Source organism: Scatophagus argus, chromosome 14 (genome assembly GCF_020382885.2).
Source record: "Scatophagus argus isolate fScaArg1 chromosome 14, fScaArg1.pri, whole genome shotgun sequence".
NCBI lineage: Eukaryota > Metazoa > Chordata > Actinopteri > Scatophagidae > Scatophagus > Scatophagus argus.
Genome location: NC_058506.1, coordinates 14,333 through 25,449, shown reverse-complemented (window position 1 = coordinate 25,449; position 11,117 = coordinate 14,333). Strand labels below are relative to the sequence as shown.

The 11,117-nt window shown below is 37.7% G+C and overlaps 1 long non-coding RNA gene across 1 annotated transcript; it reads left to right on the top strand.

Annotated features, from left to right (window-relative positions):
- Positions 1-2,634: 2,634 nt before the first annotated feature.
- On the top strand, positions 2,635-6,122 carry LOC124070783. Its single transcript, XR_006845239.1, has 3 exons — positions 2,635-2,682; positions 3,826-3,886; positions 6,051-6,122. It is a non-coding gene; the product is annotated as an uncharacterized LOC124070783 (long non-coding RNA).
- Positions 6,123-11,117: the final 4,995 nt, after the last annotated feature.

Below are 11,117 nucleotides of genomic sequence, written 5' to 3'. Positions count from 1 at the left end.
TTCAGCGAGTGCATCCTGTGAGATCTGCTGGAATATGAGAGAAACAGGGATCAAACCATGTTTTCTGTCTAAATCAGTCACATTTGATTACATCTAAGTCAAAACCTCAATAATGCAAAGTTCTGTGAGGAAAGTGCACTCAAAATGCTAAGAATCAAGTTTGCTCACTGAAAACAGGTTTCAGCGAGTGCATCCTGTGAGATCTGCTGGAATGGGAGAGAAACAGGGATCAAACCAGGTTTTCAAATTCCCTCACATTTGACTAATACTAAGTCAAAAACTTCATTGTTTACAGCCATCTGAGAAAGGTCCACTCCAAATGGTGAAAGCCAGTCAAATTTAATGATTTCTGAGCAAATAACTTTATTGTGCACAGTTCTGTGAGGAAAATGTACTTGAAATGCTGAAAATCATGTTTATTACTGAAAACAGGCCATAAAACACTTGCTCTGTGATGAGGTGGAATATCAGAGAAAATGGGATCAAACCATGTTTTCTGTCTAATTCAGTGACATTTGACTACATGGAAGCCAAAACCTCAATAATGCACAGTTCTGTGAGGAAATTGCACTCAAAATGCAAAGAATCAAGTTTACTCACTGAAAACAGGTTTCAGCGAGTGCATCCTTTGAGATCTGCTGGAATATGAGAGAAACAGGGATCAAACCAATGTTTTCTGTCTAAATCAGTCACATTTTGACTACATCTGAGCCAAAATATCAATAATGCACAGTTCTGTGAGGAAACCTTGATTGTGCACAGTTCTGTGAGGAAAGTGCACTCAAAATGCTAAGAATCAAGTAAACTCACTGAAAACAGGTTTCAGCGAGTGCATCCTGTGAGATCTTCTGGGATATGAGAGAAACAGGGATCAAACCATGTTTTCTGTCTAAATCAGTCACATTTGACTACATCAAAGCCAAAACCTCGATTGTGCACAGTTCTGTGAGGAAAGCGCACTCAAAATGCCGACACTCAAGTTTACTCACTGAACAAACAAAGCGAAGTACTTGCTCTATGATTAAGCTGGAAATACAGAGAAACACAGAACGAATCATGTTTTCTGTCTAATTCAGTCACATTTGAATAATAGTCAAAAACCTGATGGTGCACAGGTCTGTGAGATAACTGCACTCAAAATGCTGAAACTCATTTTTACTCACTCAAAACAGGTTTTAAGATGCTTCTCATCAGATAAGCTGGAACTTGAGAGAAACAGAGGTCAACCATTTTCTCTGTCTAAGTCAGTGACATTTGAAAACATCTAACCCAAAAACGTGATTGTGCACAGATCTGTGAAAAAATTGCATTCAAAATGCTGAAACTCAAATTAGCTCACTGAACAAACAAGATGAAGTACTTGCTCTGTGATCAAGCTGGAAACTAAGAGAAACAGAGGTCGAACCACGTTTTCTTTCTAGTTCAGTCACATTTTACACCTACTAAGTCAAAAACTCGATGGCGCACAGGTCTGTGAAGAAACTGCATTCAAAACGTTGAAACTAAAGTTAACTCACTGAAAAATATCATTAAGTACTCCAGCTTGCTCTGTGATCAAGCTGGAAACTAAGAAAAACAGATGTCGAACCATGTTTTCTGTCTATTTCAGTCACATTTGACCAACACTCAATCAAAAACTTGATGGTGCACAGGTCTGTGAGAAAACTGCACTCAAAATGCTGAAACTAAAGTTAACTGTCTGAAAAATATCATTAAGTCCTTGCTCTGTGATCAAACTGGAAACTAAGAGAAACAGAGGTCAAACCATGTTTTCTGTCTAATTCAGAGACAAAAACTTGATTGTGCACAATTAGGTGAGACCACTGCACTCAAAATACTGAAACTGAAATTTGCTCACTGAAAAGAGGTTTTAAAACGCTCCTTGTGAGATCAGCTGGAATTTGAGAGAAACAGAGGTCAAACCATGTTTTCGAGACAGATGATGAGTTTCAGCATTTTAAGTACACTTTTTCACACAGAACTGTGTCAAGTTTTAGGCTTAGATTGAATCAAATGTGACTTAAATAGACACAAAACATGGTTTGACTTCTTCTTTCTCTTAAGCTAAGTTTAAACAATATGTGATTGCTATATTGTTGAATTACAATTATTAGTAAGCAGGTTATTATAATGTTGAAGCTAGTAAAGGTGTAAAAAAGTAAAGGTTACTTACAATATAGCCCACTTGCGGTTAGCACGTGAATTTCAGACCATGAATCATTTTATCCTTCACTTCTCAAAATGTTGCGTCCTCATTCATGCATATATCCATCCATCCATCCATCCTCACCTCTTGTCGGTCGTGGTAGCTGAAAGCTAAGCAGGGAATTCAAAGATCCTTTTATCTCCTAACGTTTTCCTCCTCCTCCTCTGACTTGAACGTACTAGACATTAAAAAAAAAGTTGGCAGAGGTTTGTTTATAAATATTGCAGGCTGGCAGCTACATCAAAGAGTGTCGCAAGTTTTTATTCAATAGCGTGTTGCTTTGAAATAGCAGCTGCAACAAGTTCGACTGAGTGCATTGGGCATGATCAGAGTACTGTCCCACTGCATGGGAACACAAGTGCAGAATAGCCTAAAACGTCAAGTTTTGAAGATATATTTTCTTCTTTTTAACAAGAAGCTGAGAAACTGCAGAGAATATGGGAGAAGGAACGAGATGAAGAGAAAGCAAACCAAAGGTGTATAGACTAATTATGCCATAAATATTGTCAAGACAAACTTTCTATTCATGCATAGCTATCTAGCTAACGGTGTTGTCTTTTTCCCTGGCCATTCCATATCGCCTTTACCTAAGTCATCCCGTTTCCCCACTGATGTGATGATTGTTATGCCTCATGTTATGGGCAAAAAACTTTCCATTGCGAGTGTTGCTTCGGTCCCGTTCACAGTATTAGTAGTAGTAGTGGCGAGGCTCTCCTACGTATTTGACCATGAGATGGAGAAAGTCGCTGCTGATGAATCTGCGATCTTGAGAAATTGTTATCAGTTTACCGCTCTCTTTCGTGATGAATTTAAATGAGTAATGAATGTAATATAACTTTTGGTATCGGACCAACCAGGTTTAGTTAAAAAAATAACTCTGTGGTATTGTTTCATGTGATTCGAATAAATGTCCATTCAGACACTTCAAAAGACTGTGTACGGCCGCTGGTATACGCGATCACATTCTTTCGGTCACTACACAAGATAGGAAGAGGAAATGCAGATACAAGTACAGTATTTCTGTAAATGCTGACACAAAACATGGTTTGATTTCTTTTTCTCTCAAGCTGAGTGTGAACAATATTGTTATATTGCTGAATTACAGCTATTGTCAAGCAGGTTATCATAACGTTGAAGCTAGTAAAGGTGTAGTTACTTACAGTATAGCGCACTTGCGATTAGCACGTGAATTTCATACCAGGAATAATCTTGTCCTCAGTTCTCAAAAGATTACGTCCTCATTTTTGCCTTTATCCGTCCATCCATTCTCACTTTTTGTCAGGCGTTGTGGCAGAAAGCAAAGCAGGGAATTCAAAGATCCTTTTACCTTATAACGTTTTCCTCCTCCTCCGAGTTGAACGTGCTAGACATAATAAAAGAAGTTGGCAGAGGTTTGTTTATAAATATTGCGAGCCTGGTAGCGAAATCAAAGAGTGTCGCAAGTTTTTATTCAATAGCGTGTTGCTTTGAAATAGCAGCTGCAACGGCCAGAAGGGATAAAGTTTGACTGAGTGCAATGGGCATGATCAGAGGTTGGGCTGTCCCACAGTATGGGAATACAGGTGCAGAATAGCCTAAAACGTCAAGTTTTGAAGCTATCTTTTCTTCTTTTTAACAAGGAGCTGAGAAACTGCAGAGGCAGCGGAAGAAGGAACGAGATGAAGAGCAAGCTAACCAGAGGTATGTGTAGCCTAATTATTCCATAAATATTGTCAAGACAAACTTTCTATTCATGCATATCGCATCTAGTTAACGTTGCCGTCTTTTTCCCTGGCCATTCCATTTCGCCTTCACCCAAGTCATCCCGTTTCCCCACTGTCATGATTGTTATTCAATAAGTTTAATAGTCGAAAATATGGGGTCGATTAAACTTTCCATAGCGAGCGTTGCTTCAGTCCCGTTCACAGTATGAAGAGTTAGGCTCTCCTACATATTTCACTATGAGATGGAGGAAGTCGCAGCTGATGAACCTGCGATCTTGAGAATTTGTTATTATCAGTTTACCTCTCTCTTTCGTGATGAATTAAAATGAGTAATTGATGTAATATAACTTTTGGTGTAGGGCAAACCAGGTTTAGTTAAAAAAAATAACTCTGTGATATTGTTTCATGTGATTCGAATAAATGTCCAGTCAGACACTTCAAAAGACTGTGTACGGCTGCTTGTATACGCGATCACATTCTTTCGGTGGCTACAGTAGATAGGAAGAGGAAATGCAAATACGAGTACCTGAAATTTTTAAGTACAGCATTTTTGTAAATGCTAACACAAAACATGGTTTGACTTCTTTTTCTCTCAGGCTAAGTTTGAACAATATATGATTGCTATATTGTTGAATTACAGTTATTATTAAGCAGGTTATTATAATGTTGAAGCTAGTAAAGGTGTAGTTACTTACAATATAGCCCACTTGCGGTTAGCACATGAATTTCACACCAGGAATCTTATTCTCAGTTCTCAAAAGATTATGTCCTCATTTGCATTTATTCATCCATCCATCCTCACCTCTTGTCGGGCGTTGTGGCAGAAAGATCCTCTTATCTCATAACGTTTTCCTCCTCCTCCGAGTTGAACATGCTAGACATAATAAAAGAAGTTGGCAGAGGTTTGTTTATAAATATTGCGAGCCTGGTAGCGAAATCAAAGAGTGTCGCAAGTTTTTATTCAATAGCGTGTTGCTTTGAAATAGCAGCTGCAACGGCCAGAAGGGATAAAGTTCGACTGAGTACAACGGGCATGATCAGAGGGCTGTCCCACAGTATGGTAATACAGGTGAAGAATAGTCTAAAAAGTTTTGAAGCTATATTTTCTTCTTTTTAACAAGGAGCTGAGAAACTGCAGAGACAGCGGAAGAAGGAACGAGATGAAGAGAAAGCTAACCAGAGGTATGTGTAGCCTAATTATTCCATAAATATTGTCAAGACAAACTTTCTATTCATGCATAGCTATCTAGCTAACGGTGCCGTCTTTTTCCCTGGCCATTCCATAACGCCTTCATCCAAGTCATCCCGTTTACCCACTGATGTGATGATTGTTATGCCTCATGTTATGGAGTCGATTAAACTTTCCATAGCGAGCATTGCTTCGGTCCCGTTGATAGGATTAGTAGTAGTAGCGAGGTTCTCCTGCATATTTTACCATGAGATGGAGGAAGTCCAGAAATCTGCATCCTCTTGTGAACTTGTTATTATCAGTTTACCTCTCTCTTTCGTGATGAATTAAAATGAGTAATGAATGTAATATAGCTTTTGGTGTAGGACAAACCAGGTTTAGTTAAAAAAATAACTATGTGACATTATTTAATGTGATTCACATAAATGTCCAGTCAGACACTTCAACTGTGTATGGTCGCTTGTATACGCGATCGCATTCTTTCGGTCACTACAGAAGATAGGAAGAGGAAATGCAAAGTGCATTTCTGTAAATGTAACTGATCTGCATTACAGCTGCAATAAAATTAAACACACAAACTGATTAATGCTGCCCCTACAATAAAAATACTGCTGCTGATAATGAATGAATATCAGTGAAGTCAGCATAGTAATCATTGTATATTGTGCATGAATATTTTAAAAAAAAATGGTCTAAATATAGTTATCACTGACTGACTAAAGCTGGATTTGTTTTTAACTGAAGAGGGCGACATCAAAGAGTGTCTCAAGCTTGTCAGCGGGCTGCTTTGAACTGCAGCTGCAGCAGCATCCAAAGGGGAAATAGGTGTAGGAGAGTAACGGGCATGAGCAGAGCATGTTCCCAAAGTAGGGTAAAACAGGTGCAGAAAGCCTAAAAAGTCAAATTTGGAAAGATATAAAGATATCTTTTCTTCTTTTTTATTAATTATAAGGAGCTGTGGAGAAGTTGCTGTGAAAGCCAAAGAAGGAACTGGATGAACACAAAGCAGACGTGAGGTATACATAATTATGTCATTATTATTGCCGAGACAAGCTAGCTATTTAAGCATTGCTTGCATCTAACTGGCCTATCTTTCTCCTTGGCCATTTCACGTTGCCTTCATCAAAGTCATCCCATTTCCCCACTGATGTCTGCCTCAGACCAAGTCATGATTGTTATGCTTCAAGTTTAATCATCTAATATATGGGGTCGATTCCATCATGAGTGTTGCTTCAGTTGCGTTCACAATAAAATGTTCTGATTTATGTACGTATGAAGTATGTGAAGGTTTTGCTTGTGTTTACTGTAATATTAATACGGGAAACAGTACTTTTCAACTTTGACTTCATCTTACAAAATAATTTTGGAAGTACTTAATGGTTTGACATGTGTTTATTCTGAAGTTTAGCAGCTACACTACACTACACTACAGCTAAATCTGACTGCAGTTCAAATCTAAACAAGTTTACAGACTGCTGTCTCCATCAGACACATGCAGAATTGAGAAAATATCAAGTTCTTAATGGTTTGATGTGTTTATTGTGAAGTTTAGCAGCTACACACACTACTTGTTCATTTTGGCCTTATCTCAGCGAGAGAACGCTGTTTTTGTAAATCTGACTGCAGTTCACTTCTAAACAAGTTTACAGACTGCTTTCTTCATCAGACATATGCAGGATTGAGAAAATATCAAGTTCTTAATGGTTTGATGTGTTTATTGTGAAGCTTAGCAGCTACACACACTACTTGTTCATTTTGGCCTTATCTCAGCGAGAGAACGCTATTTTTGTAAATCTGACTGTAGTTCAAATGGAAACATGTTTACAGACTGCTTTCTTCATCAGACATATGCAGAATTGAGAAAATATCAAGTTCTTAATGGTTTGATGTGTTTATTGTGAAGTTTAGCAGCTACACACACTACTTGTTCACTTTGGCCTTATCTCAGGGAGAGAACGCTGTTTTTGCAAATCTGACTGCAGTTCACTTCTAAACAAGTTTACGTAGACTGCTTTCTTCATCAGACATATGCAGAATTGAGAAGATAGCAAGTTCTTAATGGTTTGATGTGTTTATTGTGAAGTTTAGCAGCTACACACACTACTTTGGCCTTATCTCAGCGAGAGAACGCTGTTTTTGTAAATCTGACTGCAGTTCAAATCAAGTTTACGTAGACTGCTTTCTTCATCAGACATATGCAGAATTGAGAAAATAGCAAGTTCTTAATGGTTTGATGTGTTTATTGTGAAGTTTAGCAGCTACACACACTACTTTGGCCTTATCTCAGCGAGAGAACGCTGTTTTTGTAAATCTGACTGTAGTTCACTTCTAAACAAGTTTACGTAGACTGCTTTCTTTATCAGACATATGCAGAATTGAGAAGATAGCAAGTTCTTAATGGTTTGATGTGTTTATTGTGAAGTTTAGCAGCTACACACACTACTTTGGCCTTATCTCAGCGAGAGAACGCTGTTTTTGTAAATCTGACTGTAGTTCAAATGGAAACATGTTTGCAAAGTACTTTCTTCATCAGACATATGCAGAATTGAGAAAATAGCAAGTTCTTAATGGTTTGATGTGTTTATTGTGAAGTTTAGCAGCTACACACACTACTTTGGCCTTATCTCAGCGAGAGAACGCTGTTTTTGTAAATCTGACTGCAGTTCACTTCTAATCAAGTTTACAGACTGCTTTCTTCATCAGACATATGCAGAATTGAGAAGATAGCAAGTTCTTAATGGTTTGATGTGTTTATTGTGAAGTTTAGCAGCTACACACACTACTTTGGCCTTATCTCAGCGAGAGAACGCTGTTTTTGTAAATCTGACTGTAGTTCAAATCAAGTTTACGTAGACTGCTTTCTTCATCAGACATATGCAGAATTGAGAAGATAGCAAGTTCTTCATGGTTTGATGTGTTTATTGTGAAGTTTAGCAGCTACACACACTACTTTGGCCTTATCTCAGCGAGAGAACGCTGTTTTTGTAAATCTGACTGTAGTTCACTTCTAAACAAGTTTACGTAGACTGCTTTCTTCATCAGACATATGCAGAATTGAGAAGATAGCAAGTTCTTAATGGTTTGATGTGTTTATTGTGAAGTTTAGCAGCTACACACACACTACTTGTTCATTTTGGCCTTATCTCAGCGAGAGAACGCTGTTTTTGTAAATCTGACTGCAGTTCACTTCTAATCAAGTTTACAGACTGCTTTCTTCATCAGACATATGCAGAATTGAGAAGATAGCAAGTTCTTAATGGTTTGATGTGTTTATTGTGAAGTTTAGCAGCTACACACACTACTTTGGCCTTATCTCAGCGAGAGAACGCTGTTTTTGTAAATCTGACTGTAGTTCACTTCTAAACAAGTTTACGTAGACTGCTTTCTTCATCAGACATATGCAGAATTGAGAAAATAGCAAGTTCTTAATGGTTTGATGTGTTTATTGTGAAGTTTAGCAGCTACACACACTACTTTGGCCTTATCTCAGCGAGAGAACGCTGTTTTTGTAAATCTGACTGCAGTTCAAATCAAGTTTACGTAGACTGCTTTCTTCATCAGACATATGCAGAATTGAGAAGATAGCAAGTTCTTAATGGTTTGATGTGTTTATTGTGAAGTTTAGCAGCTACACACACTACTTTGGCCTTATCTCAGCGAGAGAACGCTGTTTTTGTAAATCTGACTGCAGTTCACTTCTAAACAAGTTTACAGACTGCTTTCTTCATCAGACATATGCAGAATTGAGAAAATAGCAAGTTCTTAATGGTTTGATGTGTTTATTGTGAAGTTTAGCAGCTACACACACTACTTTGGCCTTATCTCAGCGAGAGAACGCTGTTTTTGTAAATCTGACTGCAGTTCACTTCTAAACAAGTTTACAGACTGCTTTCTTCATCAGACATATGCAGAATTGAGAAAATAGCAAGTTCTTAATGGTTTGATGTGTTTATTGTGAAGTTTAGCAGCTACACACACTACTTGTTCATTTTGGCCTTATCTCAGCGAGAGAACGCTGTTTTTGTAAATCTGACTGTAGTTCAAATCAAGTTTACGTAGACTGCTTTCTTCATCAGACATATGCAGAATTGAGAAAATAGCAAGTTCTTAATGGTTTGATGTGTTTATTGTGAAGTTTAGCAGCTACACACACTACTTTGGCCTTATCTCAGCGAGAGAACGCTGTTTTTGTAAATCTGACTGTAGTTCACTTCTAAACAAGTTTACGTAGACTGCTTTCTTCATCAGACATATGCAGTATTGAGAAGATAGCAAGTTCTTAATGGTTTGATGTGTTTATTGTGAAGTTTAGCAGCTACACACACTACTTTGGCCTTATCTCAGCGAGAGAACGCTGTTTTTGTAAATCTGACTGTAGTTCACTTCTAAACAAGTTTACGTAGACTGCTTTCTTCATCAGACATATGCAGAATTGAGAAAATAGCAAGTTCTTAATGGTTTGATGTGTTTATTGTGAAGTTTAGCAGCTACACACACTACTTTGGCCTTATCTCAGCGAGAGAACGCTGTTTTTGTAAATCTGACTGTAGTTCACTTCTAAACAAGTTTACGTAGACTGCTTTCTTCATCAGACATATGCAGAATTGAGAAAATAGCAAGTTCTTCATGGTTTGATGTGTTTATTGTGAAGTTTAGCAGCTACACACACTACTTTGGCCTTATCTCAGCGAGAGAACGCTGTTTTTGTAAATCTGACTGTAGTTCACTTCTAAACATGTTTACGTAGACTGCTTTCTTCATCAGACATATGCAGAATTGAGAAAATAGCAAGTTCTTAATGGTTTGATGTGTTTATTGTGAAGTTTAGCAGCTACACACACACTACTTGTTCATTTTGGCCTTATCTCAGCGAGAGAACGCTGTTTTTGTAAATCTGACTGTAGTTCACTTCTAAACAAGTTTACGTAGACTGCTTTCTTCATCAGACATATGCAGAATTGAGAAAATAGCAAGTTCTTAATGGTTTGATGTGTTTATTGTGAAGTTTAGCAGCTACACACACTACTTTGGCCTTATCTCAGCGAGAGAACGCTGTTTTTGTAAATCTGACTGTAGTTCAAATCAAGTTTACGTAGACTGCTTTCTTCATCAGACATATGCAGGATTGAGAAGATAGCAAGTTCTTAATGGTTTGATGTGTTTATTGTGAAGTTTAGCAGCTACACACACTACTTGTTCATTTTGGCCTTATCTCAGCGAGAGAACGCTGTTTTTGTAAATCTGACTGCAGTTCACTTCTAAACAAGTTTACGTAGACTGCTTTCTTCATCAGACATATGCAGAATTGAGAAAATAGCAAGTTCTTAATGGTTTGATGTGTTTATTGTGAAGTTTAGCAGCTACACACACTACTTTGGCCTTATCTCAGCAAGAGAACGCTGTTTTTGTAAATCTGACTGTAGTTCAAATCAAGTTTACAGACTGCTTTCTTCATCAGACATATGCAGAATTGAGAAAATAGCAAGTTCTTAATGGTTTGATGTGTTTATTGTGAAGTTTAGCAGCTACACACACTACTTTGGCCTTATCTCAGCGAGAGAACGCTGTTTTTGTAAATCTGACTGTAGTTCACTTCTAAACAAGTTTACGTAGACTGCTTTCTTCATCAGACATATGCAGAATTGAGAAGATAGCAAGTTCTTAATGGTTTGATGTGTTTATTGTGAAGTTTAGCAGCTACACACACTACTTTGGCCTTATCTCAGCGAGAGAACGCTGTTTTTGTAAATCTGACTGTAGTTCAAATCAAGATTACGTAGACTGCTTTCTTCATCAGACATATGCAGAATTGAGAAAATAGCAAGTTCTTAATGGTTTGATGTGTTTATTGTGAAGTTTAGCAGCTACACACACTACTTTGGCCTTATCTCAGCGAGAGAACGCTGTTTTTGTAAATCTGACTGTAGTTCAAATCAAGTTTACGTAGACTGCTTTCTTCATCAGACATATGCAGAATTGAGAAGATAGCAAGTTCTTAATGGTTTGATGTGTTTATTGT